This window comes from Nomascus leucogenys, chromosome 10 (genome assembly GCF_006542625.1).
Source record: "Nomascus leucogenys isolate Asia chromosome 10, Asia_NLE_v1, whole genome shotgun sequence".
In the NCBI taxonomy this organism is placed as follows: Eukaryota; Metazoa; Chordata; class Mammalia; order Primates; family Hylobatidae; genus Nomascus; species Nomascus leucogenys.
In genome coordinates this window covers 38,646,080-38,673,949 of record NC_044390.1, presented here as the reverse complement: position 1 = coordinate 38,673,949, position 27,870 = coordinate 38,646,080, and the positions used below count along the sequence as shown (strand labels likewise).

The window sequence follows — 27,870 nt, the reverse complement described above, 5'->3', positions numbered from 1 at the left end:
TTGTACTCCTCATACCTCTGTGAGTCTCTGTGACATGTGCATGCAAATAATGGTGACAGTCTAAGTTTGAGGCTTTTGAAGGGGAGACCTGGTCAAGTGGCCCTCAGCACTCATGACAGGCCTTATGTATCTCTTTGTTTTTGTTTTTTACCTCCATCCAGCTGCAAGCAAGCAGTGTGGGGAGAGGATGGTGGGGGATGGGGAGATCTTAGCCTCAAAAAGCCAACAAAAACTAAGTATACAAAAGGTGAGGGAGGGACAGAACCTTCTCAGTCTCAGAACTTTAAAACCAACCTAAGCAAAACCAACTGATAACTGATGGGATCTCTTTCATCTTCTCTGAGCACTGCCTCTCTGTTCCTCAGGGAAAACCAAGTGGCTGTTTGAGATTCACCGTGACTGTGGCTTAACCCAGAACAAGGACCACCTGCTATGACCACAGCCAAATCCTGACGTGCATCTTCCAGATGTGAATGGAAACCAAATCAAAATACCCATCTACTAGAATAAATCACAAGGGCCTCGGGCATGCAGATGCATGCTCTGAAAGGTCTATCTGTTCCTGAGAGGGAAGACACAGAAGAAAGGAAACAAAGGTTGTTTCCCCAAGAGTTAGGGAGCAACTTGACAAGCAACAGGTGTTTTGTGTGTGTGTGTGTGTGTGTGTGTGTGTGTGTGTGTGTGTGTGTGTGTGTATGTGTGTCTGCACGTGTGTAGCTGGGGGAGGTGAAGAGAGGTATAACTGTGGGCCCCTTTCCATTTCAGAAAATAACCTCTGTATTGGGGCCAAGAGACAACTTTGCTTTAATTATCCAAAAAGAATCCATCTCAGGTCTGCCTGTTTCCTCCACACAGCCAACAAGAAAAAAAAAAAAAAGATGCTTGTAAGTTACTGCAATGGTGGTCTTATTAGTCTTCTTTAGTGACATTATCCATCTAATAGGCTTTAGTTCTTAATTGTTTTCACAAGAATGATGTTTAATCAAAGCTAACGATATCAGCGAACTTGAATCACCACATGAATTAATTTAGCAATATGAATGCTTCATCACATTCTCTCTTTATTTCTCTCAATATTAATTAGAACCATTTTCCAAAGAAAGTGGAAGCTCCAGGGATGATCTGAATATCCCACTTTACTACCCATAGTAGACATATTCCAAGAGTCTGGCCACAGAGAGACTGGCTATGATTAGAGGTCAGTTATTAAGATATTCCAAATCTGGGATATTTACTTATTCTAGATTTTAACACATCATAACCCAAAAACATTATAAAATGGGCTTGTGATATTAACAGAAATTCACAGAAAAAGAAATACTACTGGCTCATGAAAGAAAAGATATTCAACTTCACTCATAAGAAATGCAAATTGAAGCCACATGAAATATAATCTTTTTCACTTCTCAGATTAGCAAAAACTTGCAAGTTGATCAACATACATGCTTTTCAGGCTGTGGGGAAATTTACTCTCATACATTTCAGGTGGGAATATGATCTGATATAACCTTTAAAGAGGACAATTTGGCAGTATTTATCAACATTATACATGCATATACCATTTGATCCAGAATTCTACTACTGTGATTTATCTTACAGATATGTCTTCCCATGTACATAATAAATATATTCATTGTAGCAATTTCATAATAACACAATATTTGAAATAGCTCAAAACTTCATAAAGACTGGAAACAACTCAAATGTTTCTAAATAAAGAATTGGCTAAATAGAGTATTACAACAACAAAAAATCAGTAGGTGTGGTGACGGGCACCTGTTGTGCCAACATGCAAAGATCTCCAAGATATATTTTCAGTGAAAGCAGCAAAGTACAGAACAGTGTGCATATGCTATATTTTGTTTTAAAAAAAGAAAATTATGAATATAAATTTATAGTTGCCTCTATTTGCATAAAGAACATCTGGAACAATTCTCAGAAACCAATAAAAGTGGTTTTCCTTTTGTGTATGAAGTAGAAACAGGCTGGCTGGTGATACGGAGGAGAATGAATCTTTTCACCATATATCTTCTCATATGTTTTGAGCTTTGAATCATAAGGCTGTACTAGAAACTACCTGCTTCGAATTTACGTATTAAAAAAATAAGTAAAAATAAAGCACGATTGATTAGGATGTCATAATTTCTGAATTTTCCAAAAACATATGGCATATATATTACTGAATATACTTAAAATATCTTTTGCAACCTTCTTTGCCAAGAAAGTCTAGTAAATATAAAAAGATTAACATTGAAAGACATTTTATTAATATATGTGCATAATGAAATGTTTATTTATCAATATCCACCAATGCACGTTGTGAATGAACTTTCCTTCACTTCATACTTGTAAAACAATTAGGAATTAAAGCTTATTGGATGGAGACTGCTGAAAAAAGGCAAGCACCATCATCATCTGTAGTAAAAACAAAAAATGAGATGTTCAGTAGCTATCACATCATCTTGGTAGAATAAATAAAGAACATGTTTATTTATTTATCGCAGGTTTTGAATACTGAGAAATTCGAACTCGTATTACTCTGTTTCAAAAAATGATGTTCAGGCAGATATGAACCAAAGCATTGAAAATACTCAGATAAAAGTATAAACAACGTTTCCTTCAAGCTTTGTTGTTGTTGTTACAGTTGTTTGAGGTCTTCTTTGTGCAATTAAAAATGAAAAAAAGAACCCAAGGAATGAAGATCAAGATAAGACAAAATAAGATAAACTAGAACATATACATTAAAGTCAAAGTAAACCCTGTGAATAGAGAAATAGTTCGGGATCCATAGGGCGAGCAGCAAGCAGCACTAAAATATGAGTGCTATTTCTCTTTTAAAACAGAGTACAAAGCCTATAAAAGGTACTTTTGGATGGGCACATTATGTTCATAATTCATAATTTTAAAATGACACATGAGAACCAGGTACTAGACCGTAGGGCCTAATGAGTATTCTAGAGTAGAAAACATGGACATAAGGAAAGAGAGCCATTACGGGTAGATTTCCTTGCCCTCCACAAATCCACCACACTTAGGGACTATTTTCTTTCTTCTTAGTGGCACCTTTGACGAAAATAGCAGCCCACAAAATTTGCACTAAAGGCCCACTTCAAAAATTAGAGCAGTAAGCTTCCAGTGTTGCCATGTACCAGAAGTAAAACAAAAAAAGGCCATACATGAACATGGAAATAAAATCAATGAGGGTTACACAATGGCCAATTTATTAAACTTTTTAATTTTTATCTGCCTTGTGCAAGAAAACCAAAAGGAGGAAATAAAAAGATTTGAGGGCAAGTATGAAGCAAAGACCTTCTAAAAGTGGTTTTAAAGAACAGATGACTAGATATTATCCATCTAATTTTATTCTCCAGTGAAAGAGCAAACATCCAAAGGAAATTCTGCATGTACAGAGGGTAAAAAAGGGTGAGATTTTAAAATACCAGTTACTATTATATTGTTTTTAATTGTTAAAGGGAAGTAAAAGTAATTGAGCATTTGGGGTTGAACTCACTGCCTCTTAAAAACCTCTAGTAAGAACAACTCTTCTTTAGAAAACATTTCGTAATTTCAGTGAGACTTTACATCCATTACTTCATTTGATGAGTTGCTATCATCCATATAATACAGATAATATATGGAGATCAAAGCTCAGAGGCATTAAGCTACCTGCTCAAGTTTACACAGGTAGAAAGTAGTGGAGCAGAGATTCAAACTCAGTTCATGACTTCACAAACTGTGTGCTCCACACATCCTGAAGAATATGAATATGTGCAAGTAACGGTACCCTGGTGGTCCTAGATTAAAATGAGTCATTCAATTCCTCTCAAGAGTGACTAGCTAGGGCCTAAAGGTATTTTGATGATTTCTGCCAATGATCTGCTGAGGGAGCTCTCAAAATTAGGTTCAATGTTAGTTATGAAGACACATGGATGCAATGCCACCATCCAGGACCTTTGATTCCCTGCACCCAAAAGGACAGTATAATTTTCAGCCATGAGTGGAGCAATTAATTGATTTTCCTTTGATTCACATTCCTTAGTAGGCTGCTTTAGAACCATGGGAAAGCTTCCACTCTCACCTTCTGGACATTCTACTTCATTATCAGGCCGATGTTAACAATAAGAGATGTTCAAAGAACAATAAACATGGCTAAGAAGCTGGTGGGATTGATTTTACACTCCAGGTAATAGCTCTCTGAGGATACTGTGCCTTTACAAAGCTGCTGATCAGTGTGTTCTTTCTCTTTCTTTCTTTCTTTTCTCTTTTTCTTTTCTTTTTTCTTCTTTATTTCTCCTTCCTTCCTTCCTTCCTTTCCTCCCTCCCTCCCTCCCTCCCTCCCTCCCTCCCTCCCTTCCTTCCTTCCTTCCTTCCTTCCTTCCTTCCTTCCTTCCCTCCCTCCCTCCCTCTCTCCTTCCTTCCCTTTCTCTCCCTCTCACTCTCTCTCTCTCTCTTTCTCTTCTTATGACACTCTTCCCACCCCTCACCCCCACAACCCCTCTGCATCAGACTTTTAATGGCCAGGGGAGGCAGGGGCAAGAGTGGTGCATAAGCTGCTTCTTCCTCATCATAAATTAAGGGTTGGTTGTAGAAATTCTTTTGAAGTCTGGAGGCTGCAGCATGATGATTCACTTTTCCTGCCCAAACTTCTCTAATTCACTCAGGTTTAGACTCTCCCAAAATCCAGAGGCAAAAGATAATGAATAAATTAAGTTTTCAGAAATTACTGTATTTAGAAAAGTTTTAACATATTTTTGGAAAAGCATTTTATAAATTGCAAAGCAGAGCAATTTCATTTACATTTTTTGTATTGTGGTAAAATAGACATAACACAAATTGTTCATTTTAACAATTTTTAAGTATACAGTTCAACAACATTAAGTACATTCACAGTGTTGTGCACCCATCACCACTATTATCTTCAGAACTTTTTTTTATCATCCCAAACTGAAACTTTGTACTGATTAAACAATAACTTCCCATTGTCCCCCCACAGTTCCTGGTAACCTCTATTCTACTTTCTGTCTCTATGAATTTGCCTATTCTAGGCACCTCACATAGGGCAGTGACATAATGTGTCCTTTTGTATCTGGCTTTTTCACTTAGCATAATGTCTTCCAAGTGTATCCACATTACAAGATGTATCAAACTGCATTACCTTTTATTGCGGAATAATATTCCCTTGTGTGTATATACCACATTTTGTTTATTCAATCTGTTGATGGACATTTGGCTTGTGTCCACCTTTTGGCTATTGTGAATAATGCTGCTCTGAATAGTGAGATACAAGTATCTGTTTGAGTCCCTGCTTTCAATTCTTTGGGGTATATATGTAGGCGTGGAATTGTGGATCATATGGTAATTCTATGTTTAAGTTTTTGAGGAATCCCCAAACTGTTTTCCACAGCAGCTACACTATTTTATATTCCCTCTAGTAATGCAAAAAGGTTACAGTTTCTCCACATTCCTGCTAATACTTGCTATTTTCTGTTTTTTAATAGCCATCCTAATGGATATAAAGTGCTATCTTATCATGGTTTTGATTTGCATCTCCCTAATGTCTAGTATTGCTGAGTATCTTTTCTTGTGCTTATGGCCCATTTGTGTATCTTCTTTTGAGAAAGGTCTTTTCCAGTCCTTTGCCCATCTTTGAGTTGGGTTGTTTGTTTTTGCTGTTGAGTTGTAAAATTCTTTATATATTTTGGATATTCTTTGTCAGATATATGATCTGCAAATATTTTCTCCCATTCCATGGGTTGCCTTTTCATTCTGCCAGTAATGTACTTTGATGTACCAAAGGTTTTAATTTGGAGAAGTCCAGTTTATCCTTTTTTTTTCTTCTGGTGGCTGTGCTTTTGGTGTCGTATCCAAGAAATCTCTGTACTGATTCCACTTTGATTAACCTATAATACAATTAATTTCTAAGCAGGATCCTTGAGTTATGCTACAAGTCACTTTTGCCCCAAATAAATTCCAAACAAATACAATGTGATGGAGGAGGGAGGGGAAGTGGGGATGGGTAAGGGGTATAAAAATATAGACAGAATGAATAAGATCTAATAAGATCTAGTATTTGATAGCACAACAGGGTGACTACAGTCAACAATAATTTATTGTGCATTTAAAAATAAGGAAATATATTTGGATTGTTTGCAACACAAAGAAAGATAATTGAGGTAATGGATACTCCATTCACCCTAATGTAATTATTATACATGATATACCTGTATTAAAACATCTCATATACCCCATGAATACATACTATGTACCCATCAAAACCAAAAAATATATATACAATGTGAGAGGCTAAAGAGCAAGCATGCCGGGCAACTGAACACTGTTTCCAATTGATCTTAAGGTCCAGACAACATGGCACATGGTTTTCTCTGTTAACTGGTCCCTGCCTACTTTTTTAGTTTCATTTCCCCCTTGTCATCTAACTTCAATGATCTTGAATTCTCTGTCTCTAAAATACTCTTCATTTTCCCTATACCTGCCTTAACCATACTCATCCTTCCAGTCTCAACCCAGTCATTCCTTCTTTCAGGAGGTTTCACATGATCTGTCCCTGTTTCCACCTACTATTCATGCAGTGAAAGGGTTGATGTACTAGTTTGAGCTCCTGCGACACCCCATATGTTGTTTACTACAAGATTTACTATACAGAATTACTGTTTACTTAGCTGTCTCCCCCACTATATTATGAATTCCATGAGGACATTGAGCATGATTTTAGTTTATTTTTATTACTATATCCCCAGTATCTAGAACACTTCCTGACAAACAGTAGATGCTCAGTAGGTAACTGCCAAATGAATGAATGAATGAACCAGACTAACAGCCTTGCCAAAAACAGTTTTCTGTTTCTAGAAGTAGTTACAAGAAATATTTTCATGGAGAGGCATAACATTTAGAGATATAGCCTAAGTGTCTCTGCTTTTCTTAATAATTTATCTTCGATGAAGTTTATTTCATAAATCTTTAATCAAAGTAGTGTCATAAGCACTTTATAAGTATTAATTCATTTAAACTTTACAATAGCTTGATGAGGCATTCTTTCTGCAGTATTCAGGAAATGAAACAGAAGCACAGAGACGTTAAGTAGCTTGCCCATTGTCACATAGCTGCTAACTGGGATGGGGCCTACTTAAAGTTGATCAGTCTGTACCATCTCTTGGTATGATGAGTTCCAGTTAAATGGGAAACAATATATACTTGAACATTTCAGTCTTACAAAGATGGTCAAGTTCATGGAATTTATCATTTTTCTAAACTTGGCTCACATCACCCTCAGATTTATGGTCTAATTTTCCCCCTGGAAGCCCCAAGTTTCCTAACTGGGGCTCACATGCCAGTCATCCCTTCCCTCTTTCTGTTTCTTCTCAGAACCTGAGTCACTTCCTCATTTTTTCTGTAGGCTCAGCTGCTGGGAGCACTGGGCATTTCAAGTGCAAGTGGACCATATTTACTTTCAGGATTAAAGACATTTCCTATTTGGTTTTTGATGTCTCTTTGGTTTCAATTTGATCAACGTCCTCAAACATCTACTTAAAATGACCATAGGACATTTTAGCTGGTAGTAGCTCCACATAACATTTTATAGGAATATATGAATTTTTTCTTTTAAATTTATTATCTTTTGGTTTCCTTCAATAAAACCAATCTTCTCTTCAGCTACACTATTATTATTATTGCAGGGAAGCATTTTTTGAAACACAGCTCCTTTATAATTAATTCATTCATTTGTTCATATATTTATTCAGTAATTTCAGGGTGCAATGCACTGTGCTAGACGATGGAAATACAATTTTATCCTCTAGAAGTCAGTGTCTTTCCCACCTAAACAGATTTCTACAATAACATAGAAGTTAAACATTCCTCTGATTTTGAATATTTAAAAACCTTGTAAGAAAATACATTATTTCAATTGGTTCCTCTGTTTCCATATGCATGTTTGTCCTCTCAAAGGTCTAGATTATGTTGCACAGAGATCAGCACCATTATTTTGGTTTGAATAATTAAACAAAATGTCTTATTTTGGAAAGTACAAAAATATGTAACAAGATGATTTACAATTTCAAGTCAAAATGTGTAATAGGTTGCTATGATTGTGATTAATCCTTAAAGAGAGAAAAAGAAGTAAAGTAACATTTTAAAGTAAAATAGATATATTAGAAATTCATCATTGGATAGATTACAAAATGTCTCTTGCCTCTGAATAATAAATATAATTTATTGATTCTCTCTGAATGCATTAGAGAAATAAAGCATGTAAAACAATCATTTAGGCTAAGTACATACAGCAAAGAATCGAAATTATTCTCTGCAGCAAGTACTAGGCTGATGGATAATAGCATATACATTCATTTTCATACCTCTTACCCCTTTTAAATATATCTCTAAGGAAAGACAGTGGTTATTTGGCTTTTTCTGTGTGAAATTTCCCATGCAGTGTAGCACATCTGTAAAATATGTGTGAAAAGTACATTTTTCTATCAGGATTTTCATTCCTAGTTAATTATTTCATTTAGCATGAGCAACATTTCCAATTTAACTTGTTCCAGAGATTGTAATATTTACAGCTAATTTCCAGCAAAACATTTAGAATGGCTCAAAGTAAAAATTCATTACTGGTTTTTGCCATGTTTTAAAATGCCAAATGCAAATGAAAATCAAGGCAAGACTATATTTTACTTTTAGATCATGTATTTCAGTTCCTTTTTTTTTTTTTTAAAATAGGTTTGGTGTAGGTGGTAAGCTTGTAATGTCATTCTTTCTTTAAAACGCAAGGCAGAAAGGTCTCAGGAAGGAAGAGACATACGTTATTATCTGTCATGACCTTATACTTATGAATCTGGGGACAGATTTGGGGACAGGTCTTCAAGTGACCAGATGGACTGCCATGTTATTTAAGTCGCATATATTATAATAGCTTCATTTTTTTCTTAACCAGTGTAACTCACATCTTATCATTTACATTATTGTCTTGCTTCCATTATGGATGGTGTACGTTATGTTTTCCCCAAACTGAATTGACTCCTTGATTTGGGTTATGCATCCTACTTGCATACAGACAAATTTTCACATATGTACTTTCCCATATGAATAGATGACCAGTAGATCTTATAACACATTTTTCTGAGAATTTATAGTGCTTTAAGTTACATCAATTTTTAAAGGGACTCAATAAAGTAATAAAATATTTACACATTTATATTGAAATACAATCATTTATACTACTATATGAAAAACCACAGTGAGTATAAGTGATTTTTTATTGTAATTACTTTCTGACAGTAGGTATAAAATGAAGAAATTCAAAATGATGGAATTAACCTTGAAATTTGAGCCAACATAAGCAGTTTTAAAGTGTTAAGAGTTTAATGAGAAATGTCACTGAGGTGGAAAAATTATGCAAACGTAAATTTTAAATGGAGCTTCCAAAAAGGAATAATTTTAAGATAGTCCAGCAAACGTAAGGGGTTGCTATTCCTTAGATGAGAATTTTGATAAAAATATAAATAGAATAAAGAGTATATACAGACATTTTCAAGTGTCTCCCATATAGCATTTAATAAAATATTTATTTTATACCTACTAAGAATTTCGGGTACTAAGAGTTCCAGAGTGGGAGAGAGGAAGCACTATCAGAAAGAGAATGCCTCTCTGTGGACGTGACATGGGCTGACACTCAAATGAGAAGAAGGAATCAGCCCACCTCTGGAGGGCAGATTCTCCAGGCAGAGGGAAGAACAAGCTTATCAGTCTCAAAAACACATTAAAAGTTTATTTATTTTTCACTTTGGGAGGCCAATGTGGGCAGATCACCTGAGCTCAGGAGTTCGAGACAAGTCTGGGCAACATGGCGAAACCCCATCTCTACCAAAAAAACAAACAAACAAAAAAATTGGCTGGCTATGGTGGTGTGCACCTGTGCTCCCAGCTACTCGGGAGGCTGAGGTGGGTGAATTGCTTGAGCATGGGAGGCAGAGGTTGCAGTGAGCTGAGATTGCACCACTGCACTCCAGCCTGGGAGACAGAGTAAGACCCCATCTCCAAAAAAAAAAAAAAAAAAAAAGTATATTTATTTTTAAAACCAAATACTAAAAGACTCAAACAAAAGTTCAATTAAAAATCAATATATTTATAACTAAAGTATATATTATCTTCTGAATATAAATACTGAATATGTGTGCACAACAAATAGTATAGTATTTCTCTAGAGAAAACTGAGAAAACATTTCTTAAATGTCTTGAATATAAACCACCGATAGCTAGGAGTATCTGGATAACCTATATTCTGAAAGCATTTGCTTACAGTTTGCCCTGATAAATGTGCTCTGTCCTTATTTTCTCTTGGCCTGTCTTTCTGCCAGTGTCTCATGTTCTGTTCCCATCCCTAGTAAGCTGGGGAAGGTGAGAAGGCCTTACTGTCTCAATTAAAAAGAGGCATAGTCAGCGTCACCACTCCACATTTCACAGTTCTGGACATGAGCATAGAATCCTGATGAGAAAGAGTCCTGCTTCTTTCTGCAGAAATGACTCTGCAGGTGTCAAGAAGAAAGGACACTGAGCCAGGACAAACGAGAACTTGACACTGATGCTATTTTGCCAGGATTCATGCTCTCGTGCTCTCTGACCATCCCTGCGTGGTCCAAGTAATTCAGCTGCATGGACATTAAGCTCCAAATGTCATTGTACACTGTGCCTTCCCATTTTCTAACCACAGGTGCTTACAGATTAGGCTCTTGCTTAACCTGCCACTGGCTGCTGGGCCATCATCTGTCCTACAGAGCATTATGACAGCTGTACTCATTCCTTTGATGAAGAATACTTAGATGTTCTTTCTCATCAGCCAAGGTAGCTCACACTCACTTTACAAAGACTATATTACTATTGGCTCTTCATCAGATGATTTCTTTGTGGTAGATTCCGGTGCCTATCCTTAAGATGTTTCTGCACTGCCAAGGAAACTACAATCCTGAAATTTGGCAAAACGATCAAGTCTACCAAATTTCTGGCAGGACTGCCAAACAGACTCCTAATTGATTTCCCTGATTCTTCTTCATTTCATCAGAGCTCAGTACACAAAACAAAGTGAAAATATCAGTTCCCTTTCTCATTCACTCATTAATTCAGCAAATATCCACAGTATGTATTGAATATTTTCCATGTGTCAAGTATATGTCTGACAAGTGTCAAAGCTGACTGTAGCAGTTCTCACAGTGTAGTTGGGGAGGGTGAGTAAGTTACTGTCGTGGACGAGTAATATTCTTGTCTAATTAGCATCCATTTCTCCCTTTTCCCCTAATAGTATCTGGATTTATCTGAGAATACGTCTTTCCCCAAGTCAGCCCCATGCCATTTGAGTAGAGCTGATTTTCCCTGCAGATTTGAAGAAGGGGTTGCAGAGACCTAGTTCTAGCCAATCAGAACACTGGATCCCCTGCGTGTAGTGACTGGTTCAGAGTTGGGGAGTCACTCCCTCAGACACAGCAGGACTCAGCTTGAGGCCCTTTGTTGGAAATTTTATGAAGGAAGAAAATCTCCTTCTGCTAGTCTTGGAGCTGGGAGCGTGTAAGGGCTCCATGGGGAGAAGCCTGCCTGCCTACGAATGAGGGTGCAAGGGAGGGAGAGTCTGAGAGGGCTGGAGAGCAGGAGTGTGGGGAGGAGGCTAGGGGAGAAAGGGAGAAAGGAAAGAGAGATTTGTTTGTGAATTCCAATACTTGATCATTTAGATCTAGTTGTGCCCAGAGTTGTAAGGATGATGACAGAAGCACTAACAAACCACAAAATAAGCATCGAGGAGAAATCCCCCAACTCTGCTTGGAGCAGCTGGGGAAAGCCACAGCCACCTCGCACCTGCCCATCCTTCACTATTCTTCAAATGTCATCTCTTCAGAGCAGGCTTTCTCTAGATCTCTTATTTGTTCTAAATAGATTGTGAGCTCACAGATACCAGAGAACATGGCTTGGTAATATTATATCTCCTAGAGGTCATCACTGTGCCTGTTAGAGGGAATATACATTATGCCTTCAATAAAAATTCCTGAGTGCCCCTGTGTATCTAGGCCTCCAGTGAAAGCAGGGGTCTGAACAGGACCCTAATGCTGCCCTGCTTTCAAGGGATTCCCCATAACTAACATGTACAAGGAACCAGCCTTCAGCAGGAAATCTAAAATAACTTGTTCCTTTTCTCATTTTCCCTCCTCCTCTCCTGCTTCCCCCAGCCCTTTTAGTCTTGTTAACTCCTCATCGGAGTTTAATACAAACATCACCGTGCCACTTATCAGAAAGCTTTGCCAATTTAGGCCTAGTTTTCCTTGCTGCATATTCTCAAAATGCCTTGTAATTTTCCTTCATATAAATCAGGACACCTCTCAACCAGGGGTGAATTTGCTCCTTTCCTGAGATTATGTGACAACATCTGGAGATATTTTTGATTGTCACAACTGGGGAAGAGGTTGTTGTTGGCATCTAGTGGTTTAGAGGCCAAGGATGCTGCTAAACACCCAGCAATGCCCAGAACAGCTCCCACAACAAAGAATGATCTGGCCCAAAATGTCAATAGGGCTGAAGTTAAGCACCCCTTATATAAATCATCACAGTTTAGAGTTATGCATCTATTTTTTACCCCACTAAACTATGAATTCCAAAAGGGCAGGGACTAAGTCTGTTGTGCACCATTGTATTTCCAAAGACTCACAAGTAGTAGCTACTCAACAATCATTTGTAAATGCTATCATTAAAGGAATGTTGAATCTATTCTCTGAAACAGAATACACCATTCAGGTAATTTTTCCTTCTTTATTGCAAGTATGCATATTAGCATGCAAAATTTAATTCTCTGTTTTCATTTATCATATTCTAGAAACAAAAGTTCTGAATTGCATGGCTGGATTTTGGTTTAATTGAGGAGGCTCTATTCCACAAGAAAATATTTGTTTTAGTACGTTAGGATATTCTTGGGAAGTTGACAAGACATTAAAATGAATGAGCCTGGCTGGAGCAGTCCCTCACACTTTGCAGCACATAGTGCTGACAAGACTTAACGACACAAATGGCATGGAGCCTAACACATGTGATGACCAGCATTTCACAGAGTTATCGGAGTGGCACTGTCATGTTCCTGAAGCAAAAGGTGATACAAGCTCCTATACTTCATCTCTGCTCCCTAATAACAATAAGCTTGGATTCCACTGAGCCATGTCTTCGATGACTGGTAGTTCTAAAGCCTCTAATTATAATCTTGAGTCATAATATTTGTTTTAAAGCTTTAACTCAAGTGAACATTCAAATGTAATTTTTCCATAGAAGTCAATTTCTGGAAGAGATACAATGTAAAAACACAGGGAAAAGAACGTGGTTAATTATTAAACCAAATCTGAAATAATGTACTAAAATAACACTTAAAAGAATGTTACAAACCACACTGGACCTACTTTCATCCAGAAATGTTTGCTTTCTCCATGAGGGAGTGAATTCTTTAAATATACATACAGCCTTCATTTGACAGAATACTAACCCATTCATCTATTAAATTCCTATGTTGAAATTTTGTGTGAGAAAACACGTCAAGATTCTAGTTTCATATAGCTTAATTTTACCTTAAAAAGACCCACAAGCCATTTTTGGTTCTTGTTTTTCCTGAAAGTCTTTGAATCTCTGGTTTTTACTCTATTAAGTATAGGCCAGGGCTTGGGGGCCTTTAGACACCTTTTTTTTTTTTAAATAAATTTTGCAGCTACAATATCCAAGGCTCTTTCTACTAGGTATTGAAGAGAATATAAAAAATTCAGAGCTGGGTGTGGTGGCTCACACCTGTAATCCCAGCACTTTGGGAGGCTGAGGCAGGCAGATCATTTGAGGCCAGGAGTTCGAGGCCAGCCTGGGCAACATGGTGAAACCCTGTCTCTACTAAAAATACAAAAATTATCTGGGCGTGGTGGCGCATGCCTGTAATCCCAGGTACTTAGGAGGCTGAGGCATGAGACTCCTTGAACCTGGGAGGCAGAGGTTGAACCAAGATCGCACCACCACACTCCAGCCCTGGCAACAGAGCGAGACTCTGTGTCAAAGAAAAAAAGAAATCAGAATCCCTGTCCTCAAATCCCAACTCTCAGTCTCTCTGGATTTGGACTTTTTCCTCTGGTCTCTTCCCTCAAGGAGCTTAAGTTCTTATGGGGCAAAAAACATGGACTTTAGAGCTTGATGTGTATAAAAATTTTTTTTGAGTGAAAGAATGAATCGCATTTGCCAGGTGAGAAAAGTAAGGCTTGGAGAACTTAGTTGAAAACAGTTTAAAATGGAGGCTATCTTCCTGGGTGTCTTAAAGGCCATACATTCAAAAGTTAGCTGTGCTACCATTATGAGACTGTCCATGAGGGCATGGACATGAGGGCAGTGAGCAGAGATTCAGAGTGGTTCAGTTACTCTCTTATGAATCAAAGCAACAGTCTGCTTCTGCATCTCATCGCGTTTTCAGTGCAATAAAAGATGTTTTCAAATAGGTGAAAGCCGCTATTGAAGAACTGTCTATTCTTAGGATTTTACTGAGAGAAGAAATAGAGAAGAAATAGCCAGAAAGCATTTCTGCAAAACCAAATCTCCATGTTTGTTGGCTATATATATAGGGATAATTTTAGTAATAATAGATGAGAAAAATAAAACTTTTTTTTTTTTTGAGATGGAGTTTCACTCTTATCCCTCAGGCTGGAGTGCAGTGGCACGATCTCCGCTCACTGCAACCTCCACCTCCCAGGTTCAAACGATTCTCTTGCCTCAGCCAACCGAGAGTAGCTGGGATTACAGGTGTCTGCCACCATGCCCGGCTAATTTTTGTATTTTTAGTAGAGAAGGGGTTTCACCATGTTGGCCAGGCTGGTCTTGAACTCCTGACCTCAAGTGATCTGCCTTGGCCTCCCAAAGTGCTAGGATTACAGACATGAGCCATCGTGCCTGGCTAAAACTTTCTATGACTCCAATGACAGTAAGCAAATCAGGAAAGCTAATATTTTCTTGGGCATGGGCTTGATTGAAAAAAATCACTGAAGCTGGCGTTATTTCTTATTCATTTTTGTTTCCCACACAGCATCTTGTACATTATTGGCACTTGATAAATATTTGTTCATTGGCTCTGCTTACTGCTCTGATAAAAGAGATCTTAAAGGTGATATTTAAATAGAACATGAAAACCTACTAACAAAACAATACTATCTATACCTAACTGTTCCATTGAGTATAATAGCACTACTAAAGTCATATAGAGTGTACCCATTTTCATTGCTGCCATTTTCCTCCATTTAGCAAGCATTAAGAAGAGGCGAGATTTCTCTCTTTCTCTCTCTCTCTCTTTTTAATACAATGCCCATCTACTGTCATCATCTGACTTTCTGTGTAACAAAGGGAAAAAGACAAGTGATACTATGCTTATTATTATGGGAGACTGATGACAAATTACAGCATAGTGGTCCTACCATGTGAGTCAGTTGATACAGAAATTTCTATCTAAGCAGAGGATTGTCACAAGGTGAGTATTTTAATGTGACAGAACTAGAGCAGAACATGTAACACTGAATATGTGCCAAGGACTGGTTGCATATTTTATATGCATGATTTTATTTAAGTATCATATAACCCTATGAGGTAGGTATTTCTTCCTACACAAGCTCATAATGGAAAATAACATATGTGGGACTATGAAGGGGAGGTGAGAATACTGAGAGGATCTCAGGAGCCTGTCTCCTACCAGGGCTTCCAAGGTGGCGTTCAGCTCCTTGGTTATTTTACCATGGTTCTCATCTTTGGGCCTCTCCCTTGTAGGTGTAGAAACTTGCATTATCAGCAAGTCAAGAGTAGCCCCATTTCTCAGAAGTAAGATATGCATCACCAAACCAAGGGGACTGGAGTATAGTGAGACTGGTGGAAGCATAGTAAGACATTTGTTGTCACAGGTATAGAACACTTACTATAAACAGAACTGCATGGGAGACAAAATAAAACCAGAAGGTCACAAGGCAAGTAGGGAATGGAAACAAAATAAGCTTTATCTAAAGAGAAGGCAAAGCCATTGTAATTGGAGCCCTTGGAGCTCTCAGCAACAACCCCTCTCTGTCTTTACATCAGGGATGATCTAGCTATTGGGCTTGGAACACTTGACGGCCACTAGCTGAGGTACCCTCTCTTCCCTGGATGGTGCCAATGTTTCCTTCTGCCATCCTCCTTTTTCCCATGCTCCCTTCCCCAAAAAGGAAGGGTTCTTTCCTTTTTCTAGTGAGAACCAAATTCCATCCTAATGAACACTTTCCTTATCGATTTGTATAGACACATGTGGTCAGGTTTCAGTCAGGTCTTGCTTTTTAAAGTTCTTTGGTCTCATGTTGAGGAAATGGTGCTTAATCTCTTTGGGGTCATAAACTCTTTTAATAATGCATTGAAATACAAAGACATATAAATTCAAATACATACAATTTTGAGGGATTTCAAGATTCTTAGAAACTCGTACTGAAATCCAAGTTTTAAAACCATTGCTTAAGATAACTGCATATTCCTGCTCTTATCTATTAATGTAGTGATAAGGTGTACCAGAGTCTATGAGGGACCTATAATCCTTATGAATTGGGATTGATTCTATTTTATAAAGAAGAAAATTGAACCTCAGGGTATAAGCGACTTGCTTAAGGCCCAGTGAGGGCAGAATACAGAATATGTCAGTCTCTATAGCAGATATAAGAATATCTGTAACTTTTTTCTTTTTTGAGCAGGGTCTCTCACTGTTGCCCAGGCTAGAGTGCAGTGACAGAATCTTGGCTCACTGAAGCCTTGACCTCCAGGGCTCAAGTTATCCTCCCACTTCAGCCTCCCAGGTAGCTCGAACTACGTGTGTGTGCTGCTATGCCCGGCTAATTTTTGTGTGTGTATGTATATATATGTATATGAGTATTTTATACATATTAGAGTATTATATATATGAGTATTGTATATCTATACTATAATATATATATATAGTAGAGATGGGGTTTTGCCATGTTGTCCAGGCTGGTCTTGAACTCTTGAGCTCCAGCAATCCTCCCACCTCGGCCTCCCAAAGTACTGAGATTACAGGCATGGGCTAATGTGCCCAGCCAAATGTCTGTAACTTTTAAGATCACTCTTTAAAAATAAAAATTTCATCACAAATTCAAAAAATTCAGAAAGAGAATGTGGAGAAAGAGGGAAATGGAATTTGTAACTTTTGAGTACCTGAAGATGGCCACATTTTTTTTCTTTTAGTTAGTAAAGACATGGATTAACTTGGCACTATCTGCATTTTACAGAAGAGTAGAAATTTCTTGAGGTTAAATAACTTGCCCAGATATCTTTAAGTGACAGAACTAGAATTTGAAGTAGGAAACTAAGAAGTTGTATTTCATAAGCTGTACTCTTAACCCCTCTGCTATGTGACCTCTGGCCACAGCCTAAGCAATTTCTGGCTTCACTCATCTCTATTGGCAAGGTCTTAACTGAAATTGCCAAAGGCGGTCAAATAACATTCTTTAAGCACACTTGAGAGTGTGATTGTGCAAAAACACTAAAGCTTCAAGTTCAAAAGAGTAAGAGTCTAGGATAACCCTCAGGTGGATGAGAGGCATATGATTCATATCCTTTCCTTCAGTTTTTCAGAGACATAAAATGGTTTATGTTCGACTTCAACAATGGTCTATCTTTGCATTTTCTTTGTGTGTTGTGTTATATTTCATTAGGCAACAAAGGCTTCTTTTCTTCCCCTCCAGGTAATAAGTAGTGATTTATCACAATCACCTGTCACATTTAACTTAGCATTCATTCCACGAAAAGATTTTCCATACATTTCCAATGTGAAATTTAAATGTTAATGTCCACAGATAAAGAAGCATAGCAGTATGTGTTACATTTTTTTTCCACTGTGAAAACCATTTTCAGGAATTTAGACTGTTAAATAATCATTCCTTTTATGAGACTAGCTCTAAAGATACATATAAATTTTGAAATCTACAGTATTACTTGGCAATTTTAGTGCTTTACTTTTTGCAGCCAATCATGGAAGACTTGCTTTTATAGCTTTCTCTGCAGAGTCATCTTAATTATAGGGAAATCCCTTTACAAACGGCTTTCCATTTACAGTGCTTCAGCTAGAATCTAAAGTTGGTTTTATTGGAAATGATAAAAAATTACTCTTCCTGAGACACAGAGTCAAGAATCGGAATTGGAAATGAATTAAGTTCTTTTAGCTTTAGAAAAAAATTTACATTGATCATATTCTTCCCTTCTAAACAGTTTATCCCAAAGAGGTTTACCACAGTAAAATCTCTTTGATTTTCAGACACCTAAGAAAATGTTTCAAGGCAAAAGAAGTCATATAGATTGTCTAATTCAATCCACACATTTAACTGAATGTGAGTTTCACCCAATTTACAGAACTAGTGATAGAGCCGGGACTAGAACCCCTGCCTATGGGGTATCATTTGTACCATTTCAGCCACACCCTGCTTCCAATGTTGGACTCCTCTTGTGCTTTCTACATAACCCACATGGGTGGGAGAGATCTCTGGACCCAATAACAGAAATTTATTTTAGTCTTTCTTTATAGCATCTAGACAACCTGGCATCATATTATTTGTTCATTTGGCTATTGTTTTTCTCCTTCAAAGAATATAAACTCCATGAGGACAAATAATCTGTGACCTCTAATGGTGGCTGGCACATAGTAGGAGTCAATAAATAACTTGTTAAATGGAATTTCAAATTTAACCTGAAACATTCTTGTTTAAAATACATAGTTTGGGCCAGGTGCAGTGGCTCATGCCTGTAATTCCAGCACTTTGGGAGGCTGAGGTGGGAAGATGGTTGAGGCCAGGGGTTCAAGACCACCCTAGGCAACATAGCGAGACCCCATCTTTATTAAAAAAATAAAAATTAGCTGGGTGTGGTGATGCATTATTGTAGTCCTAGCTACTTGCAGGGGGTGGCTGAAGCAAGAGGATCACTTGAGCCCAGGAGTTGAAGGTTACAGCAAACTGTGATCATACCACTGCACTCTAGCCTGGGTGACAGAGTGAGACCCTGTCTCTAAAAAAAAAAGAAAAAAGAAAAAGAAATAAAATTTATACATTACATTTTACTTCCTAAAATATCCACGTTTGCTTTGACTGGAATTTTAAATAATTAATATCTGAATGTCTTCAGGGAAGAATAATTATTCAACAAGATAAGGAATCATCAAAAGAAAACATGGTAAATTCCGTTACATTAAGGGCTTCTACTCAACAAAAAGCCACCATAAAGTGATTGTAAATACCAGAAATCAAGAGAAGAAAATTGCAACACATAAAAGAAACAAAGGATTAGTATCCAGAATACACAAATAACTTCTAAAAATCAGTAAAGAAAATAAATACCAGTTACCCATTCAAAATGGTAAAAGATATAAACATATATTTTAAAGAAGAGAAAACACAATCACTAATGGCCAATAACAACCAATAAAAGTAAGATCAGCTATTTCACCTCTTTAGTAACCAGGGAAATGCAAACTAAAAGCCATGGTGATATATACTCAGTCTAATTTAAAGCAGGAACTCAAAGAGACATTTGTACACCCGTGTTCATAGGAGCATTCTTCACAACAGCCCGATGGTGGAAGCAACCCTACTGTCGAGAGATGGATGAATGGATAAACAAAATATTCTGTTTACAAATAACTTACAATGGAATATTAGTCAGCCTTAAAAAAGGAAGAAAGTCTTGTCACATGCTATAACATAAGCTTTGATGACATTATGCTAAGTGAAATAAGCAAGGCACAAAGGGGCAAATACTGTATGGTTCCATTTCTATGAGGCATCCAGAGTAGTCAAATTCCTAGAGACTGAAAGAGAATGGTGGTTACCAGGGGCTGACAGGAGAGGGAATGGGGAGTTATTGTTTAATAGGTAGAGTTTCAGCTTGAGATGATGAAAAAAAGGTCTGGAAATAGATTGTGTTAACGGTTGCACAACCATATGAATGTACTTAATGCCTCTGAATTATGCACTTAAATATGGTTAAAATTGTAAAGTTTGTTGTGAATGTTTACCAACAACCACAATGAGAGATCATTTTATATCCACTAGATTGAAAACAAAAAAACAAAAATCTAACTTCCGACAACAGCAAGCATCTGTTAATTGCTATGGACTGAATTGTGTCTCCCATCCACCCTAAATTCATATGTTGAACCCTAACCTCCCCCAATCTTGACCATTTCACAATATGACTGTATTGAAGATAGGGCCTTTAAGGAGCTGATTAAGGTTAAAATGAGGTCATAAGCATGAAGCCCTGATCCAACAGAGCTGGTGTCTTTATAAAACAGGGAGAGACATTAGATCTCTCTGGTGTGTGTGTGTGTGTGTGTGTGTGTGTGTGTGTGTGTGTCTCACTCTCTCTCTCTCTGTGCCATGTGAGGACATGAAGAGAAGGTGGCCATCTGCAAGCCAGGAAAAGAACCCTCACCAGAAAATCAAATCTTGCTGGAACCTTGATCTCAGACTTTCCAGCCTCCAGAACAGTAAGAAAATAAATTTCTGCTGTCTAAGCTGCCCAGTCTATGACCTATTGTTATGACAGCCTGAGCAAACTAAGTAACAGTGGAGCAATGGGTGTCACATGCTGCTGATGGGAGGGGACACAGAACAGTCTGGCCTGGTCTAGCACAGCTGCACTGGTGCAGGCCCATAACCCAGCCAGGACGCTACATGGTGTGCATTCTAGGGAACCTAGCGTGTGTGTAACATGAGACAAGTAGAGGGAAGTTAACTGGGGCATCATTTATATTGGCAAAATCTGGAAACAACCAAAATGTACACTGACGGGAGAGTAGAAATTGTAAAAAATAAATAAATAAATAAATAAATAAAAAAAAGATAAATAAGTTTAAAAACACAGGACAACCTTACATTTGGGAAGATAAAGGATGATGAAATCTTTGAGGGGTATAGAGGGGCTTAACATGGTTACCAATATTCTGTATTTTAAGCTGGGTGATGGGCATGTGAATGTCTTCTTTTGTCTTCTTTTTTAAAACATATATGTTCATCTATATACTCTTATTTTACACATCTAGTATACATAGTAACAAACTAAATGAATAAAAATGTACAAACCCAAAGCATATAGCTTAGTTTTATTAATCTTGGTCCAGAATTTTTTGTTAATAATTTTATATCTCTTCTACGCTTTTTAAAAAATTTACAGAAGATAAACAGTTAAAGTAATTAAGCACAACTTAAAAATTTCAATTTCTTATTTTATTCATTCAAAATCTGAGCCCCCTGGGAGCCAATTTTCCATAAAGACTGTAGAATCTTCTACTGATCTCCCAAGTCCTCCTAGCCTTGCTCAGCTCCGTTACACAATTTTCCAGCATATCTGTCTACCATATGATAATGCAGGAGAGAGAGAAATGGAAGCTCATAAATAAACAAAGTGTAAAACTTCAAGTTTCAGGGCATAACTGGGACAGATAACTAAGCAAGCAAAATTCTGATATAATAAATTACTTGAACTGCCTGAAAGAGTCAGCTGCATAAATCACAATTTCACCAGAAGTGCTACAAAAATCCATGCTGGCTACTAAATGCACTGTGAACACTAAAAACTCTTTTGTACACTGTCAGCCAAGACTCCACATGGTGTATGTAAAGTCTGAGGGCCATTTAGATATATGCCACAGGCTTCTATACACAATGATCAAGAACAACTTTCCCTCTTAGAATGAGAATATAGTTGTTCTTATGAAAACAGTTATTTTTGTTATGGCTTGGGGTGAGAGCGATGGCAAGTTGTTAGAAAGAGTGAGAGTAAAAGGTTATGAATATTGAAACCCCTAACAAATACCATATTTTGCATTGTATTCCACAAATTATTTTGAGGGTTCTGATGATGTTACATATAACTGTTTTACGTGTACTCACATTTATCACTTTATTTAATCTGCAATATATACCCTTGATAGGTATTACTTCTCCCATTTTGTACATTAAAAAAAGAGAAAGAGGTTAAATAACCTGCCCAGGGTTACAATGTGAGCAGGTGAGTGTTAAAATTCAAACCTAGTTCTTCTTAATCAAACCCCAGTACTTTGGCCACTGTACTGTTTCTTACTGCCCCACAAAATAGTTTTTTATAATGACAGACAAAATAGTTAACAAGTCAAGAGCTAATCAGCCAGGCTTCTTGATTCTTTCCCTAGTTTAAGCGCTTCTCTTACCTTTTTGGCTATATTCCTACTAATTAGTTTTTAGTAAGATAAACAAGAAATAAAATACGAAATCAATTTTGTCAATTTAGATCCTTCTTTAAAGGTCAGATCATCATGTCTAAGGTGAGTCTTGGGATCTCTCTCTCTCTTTTTTGTCTTGGTCTCAGCTTTACATCCCATAGCTTTACTTGTAACACACACAAAGTGCATATGATATAGTGCTGGCCTACAGCCAGAGTTGTGAGGTGACAGTGCCTGGGTGAAAACTCAGGGACAATACTCAACAGCTCTGTGCCTTTGGGCATTTTACATAATCTCCTTGTATTTCAGCTTCTTTGTGAAATGGGGATTGGTTTGGCTACGAGGATTAAACAATATAATGTATTCGGTTGGTGCAAATCTAATTGCAATTTAATAGCTAAAGCATATAGTCAATCCTGGCATATAACAAGAGGCTAATAAATGTTTGGCATTACTATTAGTAGCAGATATACATATGTACATATGTGTAAATATTGTATATTTTGTAATATATACCTAATAAATGTTAGGTATTCCTATTACTATTAGTATACCACTGTTAGTAGGGTACTAATAGTATTACTAATCACAGAGTATGCTACTACTAGTGAACTGAGGTGCCATGTAGGGTGGGGAGAAGTGAGCACTGAGGCAGAATAGGATTAGGGAGACGTTCTGGAAGAGGCTGAGCTTGAGTTATGTTTCAAAGGGTAAGCAGAAATTAGCTAAAGGAAGAAGATGTGTGTACTGGGGGAGGGCGTTCCAGGAAAGAGGGAATGGCATTTGTGAAAGCACACAGCATAGAACAGCACAATGAACAGGCTGGTTGGGTGAGGGAGAAAATCACGGACCAATTACAGCACAGTGGGAAGGGCAGAGATCAAATTTAGGTGGATTCATTAAGGACTGGACAGCAAGTGGAAAATGACTCTTTCAGGTAGGTGGGTTGTGAAGAAATTAAATAGTTATTCTAGGAGTTAGAAAGAACCACAGAAAAGAATGATAAATAATTCAGCACAACATGTCCCTTTGAACTATCATCGCATTCTTAGTTTTCAAATTTTTGAATTTTCTAGTATGAAAGTCTAAAATTTCAGAGATAAAAGTTGTAAAAAACATCTGCTTCAAATATCCTCATTGCCATTTTTCTATTAAAAATTACCACACATGAAAATAAGCAAAAACTATTCCTTCATGACACATATGAGCAACCGGATGAATTTAGTACAAGCACAGTTACACTAGTAGAATTAAAATAGAAGCTGAGACAAGCTCTGAGGAAACAGAATCAAACAACATCATTCTCTATCCATCCTGAATGACCAACAACCCCTTGAACATATGCTATGCCTTTCCACATACCCACACCTTTCTCTAGAATGTCCTTCCCTCCTTTCTTTCTGGCCTGATATTTTCTACTTGGTCTTCAAAATTCAGCTGAAGGGTCACTTCTCCTGAAAGCCTCCACCAACCTTCCAACCAGCTTTAGGTGCTTGTTCTCTTGGTCCCAAAGCACCTCATGCATACTTTCATCTCAGCACTTTCTACACCATAGTATAATTGTTGCTGTTACGCTTATTTGAATTACTACTAAACTATGAAGTTTTTGAAGACAGAGATCATAGTTATTCAGAGTAGATGTCAGGCCTGACTCTATCCCTCTAATTCCAAGCACATTACTTAGCACATATTAGTCGCTGAATAAAAATATGCAATTTGTCGGTTCAACATCAGACAAGCATAGACTGAAAAATAAATGGGTCATCCCTAGAATAACAAGATGCCTTTTAAACAGATTCCTGATTTCTCCATCTCAAAACTACAAATAGATTATACGGCAAAATATCCCAGAGATACTCAAGCTAGAAGAAAAGACTCAAACAATGTCTCTCAAAGTTGATTTTGAGAGTGGTGAGAATGTTTTCCTTCTTACGTCCATTAAAACTCCTTCGGTTTCCAGATCAGTCTACCTTCAAATCAATAGTTATGATTTTTCATTATTGAGAAAGAAGAACAACTCTCACATCCACAAAATAGGCCATTATAGCATTACTGGGTCATTTTCTCCACAAACAAGCATAAAAAAACTAAAAGAGAATTATTCAAAGAATTAATGTTTCAAGCAAAAGCCATTCTGGGTTTCATCATAATCTTTCAAGGGAATTTTCTCTCTGGTTCTCCCAAAGCACATTTTCCGTACAAAGGAAAATCACCTGACTTTTAAAAGCAAAAATAGACAAAATACATGTCTGGAAGTAGTTCATAAACCCCATTGGGGGAAAATTCCTTATACAACAAGAACAGAACAACAATACAGTGAATTAGACAATGACAAAATCCAATGCAAGAGTGCCAATAACTTTTTTTTCCCCAGCGGATCCCCTAAATTTCTCTGCAAATTTCTATGCTAGAGGAGGCTGAGTATTAAATATACATAGTATAGTCATATTTTTTCTCATTTTAGACAAACATGGCTTTATCTGACACGCTGAGGCAGTAATCCTTTAGGATAATTTGTCAATTTATCCATTCACTTAAGTATGCCAGGCTCTGAGGAAATGGTAGCAACCAAGACACTGTTGATGCCTCACAGAACTCACAGAAACAGATGTCTGCAGTGAAATGTGGTGAGCACAAAGATCTGCACAGGTGCTACCACTAACCAGGGGCAAGGGCAGCTAAGCCAGCCAGTGGGGGCTTTGACAAAATCATGTGGGACATCTGAGGGGAGCTTTAAGGGATGAGCCTAAATAAGTCAGACTGGGGGAGGAAGAGGTGGGCCTGGATCCCTGATCACATTCTTATTTAGTTTTTAAATTTTTGAATTTTCTACTCTAAAAGTCTAAAATTTCAGAGATAAAAACGTAAAAAACCTGCTTCACATATCCTCTTTGCCATTTTTCTCTAAAAATTATCACACATGAAAATGAGCAAAAGCTATTCTTTCATGACACATAGGAGCAACTGGATGAATTTAATGCAAGCACAGTTACACTAGTAGAACTAAAATGGAAGCCGAGACAAACTCTGAGGAAATGTTATTTCTTTGAAATAATATAAGTTAATTCAAAAGAACCCTGAGAATTTTGTAAAAACCTGGAAGGATTCCCAAGGGCATTAATTCTGTGGGTCACATCTCTCTCTCTTACCATGGCCATGCCTTATAAGGATCGCAGTGCTATCATCACCTAGCATTGTTCAGATCATGTTCCTACTGAACATATGCGAAGTAGAAATAAGCATCACCTTAAAATTGAAGGACAGAGTAATAGTTTTCATAACAGCCATACTGCCAATACAAAGGGTATCCTGAATGGAAAAAATAAATATCATAATGTTGTAGACTGCTTTATTCTTCAACAGAATTGACTGTGTGCCCTCAGTGCCAAGTTACAATGTGAATTACAGCGCCAAACAAGACACAGAGCTTGGATGACCTTATCAATCTCGTGGGGGAGAGAAGCCAGTGGACAGGTTCTTACAATATCGTGTTAAATGCCATCCTAGGGGATGTTACAGGTGCCAAGAGGAAACACAACAGGAACAACTAAACCAGACTTTGCAGGGAGGAGGGTGGTGTTGGGAAAGTGACATCTAAATCAAGGCTGGAAAGAAAGGTTTACAGAAGAAAAGGGGGATGGAGAGGAGAGAACTCCAGCTAGAGGGAAGAGCATGTGAAAGGCAGAGAGGCACCATGTGCCTGGTGCAGTCCATGGGCTAGCAGCAGGTCAGGACTGCTAGAAAGGAGTACAGTGGAAGGGGAAAGAGGGTGTGTGTGGGCGGGGGTGGGTAGGGCAGAGATGAGAAATTGAAGCTAGATTGTTAAGTAAGAGCCAGGTCACCAATGAGACTATATTAAAGAGTCGGAGCCTTATCCCCAGGATGATGGGGAGCCATCATGGTGTCTTCAGCACACAAACGACAGAAGCAGATTCCTACTTTAGGAAGAACCCTATGGATGCCGGGTGGAGAATGGGTTGAAAGGGATCAGGCAGGGCCCAGAAGGGCAGTTAAGAATCTGATCTCAGTAATCCAAAGACTAACATTTGCAAATTGTGAACAATGATTCTAAAATCCATTTGGAAGGATAAATGAGTAAGAATAGGCATACCTCCTTCCTAATCCTCTACCCCATCCCATCTAAGATATTCAACTTAAGACTAATGTAATTAAAATACAGTGATAATAGTACAGAAATAATGCAGATGAATCAATGGAACAAAAAGTCAAGAAGCCTAAGTTTATATGAGAACTCAGGTTATTATAAGGGAGGCAAGTGGAATTGTTTTTTAAAATAAACTAGGCTTTGACCATATGTAATAACAAAATATATTCTAGACAAAGATTTAAATATGCAAAACAAAGTAAAGGCAACTCATAAAAGAAGACAGGCAGATGCAATATAAACACAGATACCAATTATTACCCAGCAGATTGGCATGGATTAAAGAAGTTCATAATATCCAGGGGCACTGAGATTATGGGGAAATAAGGACCCTTCCCTACATTGGTAGAAGTGTTTAAATAGGCATGTCCTTTCTGGAAGACAGTTTAACAAAATGAATCAAAACTTTTAAAATGTGCATTCGGTTTCACCCAGAAACCCTATTCCTAGAAATGCATCCTAAGGAAATAACTAGACAGCTACCCAAACATGTATGTATCACAGTGGCAATAGTAACATTCTGAATAATAATTAGTGACAACTAAAATGTCTTGATAGAGACAATGAAATATTATAGAACCACTTAATGTAAAGATATCAAACTATTTTAATGACATGAAATGATAGTCACAAATATCAGTACATGAATAAACAAGGTTATAGCATAGTGGGGATAGTACAATTCTGAAATACATATTTACCTAGAAAAAACGGAAATTTATATAGAATTATTAATAGTAGTTTTCTCTGGTGTTAGAATTACGATTGGTTTTGGTATTATTATTATTATTTTGAAGCACAGTTTTGCTTTGGCACCCAGGCTCTTAGCTTACTGCAGCCTCCACTTCCCTGGCTCAAGCGATCCTCCCACCTCAGCCTCCCCAGTAGCTGGGATTACAAGTGTGCACCACCATGCCCAGCTAATTTTTAAATGTTTTGTAAAGATAGGGTCTCACTATGTTGCACAGGCTGGTCTTGAACTCCTGGGCTCAAGCAGTTCTCCTGCCTCATCTTTCCAAAGTGCTGGGATTACAGGCGTGAGCCACTATGCCTGGCCTGGTTTCTGCTTTATCCTTATGTATTTTCTGAAATTTTCTTGAATATGTATTAGTCCATTTTCACACTGCTGATAAAGACATACCAGAGACTGGGAAGAAAAAGAGGTTTAATTGGACTTACGGTCCCACATGGCTGGGGAGGCCTTAGAATCATGGTGGGAGGCGAAAGGTACTTCTTACACAGCAGCGGCAAGAGAAAATGAGGAAGGTGTAAAAGCAGAAACCCCTGATAAACCCATCAGATCTTGTGAGACTTATTCTCTACCAGGAGAACAGTGTGGGAGAAACTGCACCCGTGATTCAAATTATCTCCCACCAGGTCCCTCCCACAACACGTGGTAATTATGGGAGTACAATTCAAGATGAAATTT

The 27,870-nt window shown here is 37.6% G+C and overlaps 1 protein-coding gene across 2 annotated transcripts in view; it reads right to left on the bottom strand.

Moving 5' to 3' along the window:
• GRIP1 (glutamate receptor interacting protein 1) overlaps positions 1–27,870 on the bottom strand; it is a 449,905-nt gene that overhangs the window by 253,852 nt on the left and 168,183 nt on the right. The gene's annotated exons all lie outside the window — the stretch shown is intronic.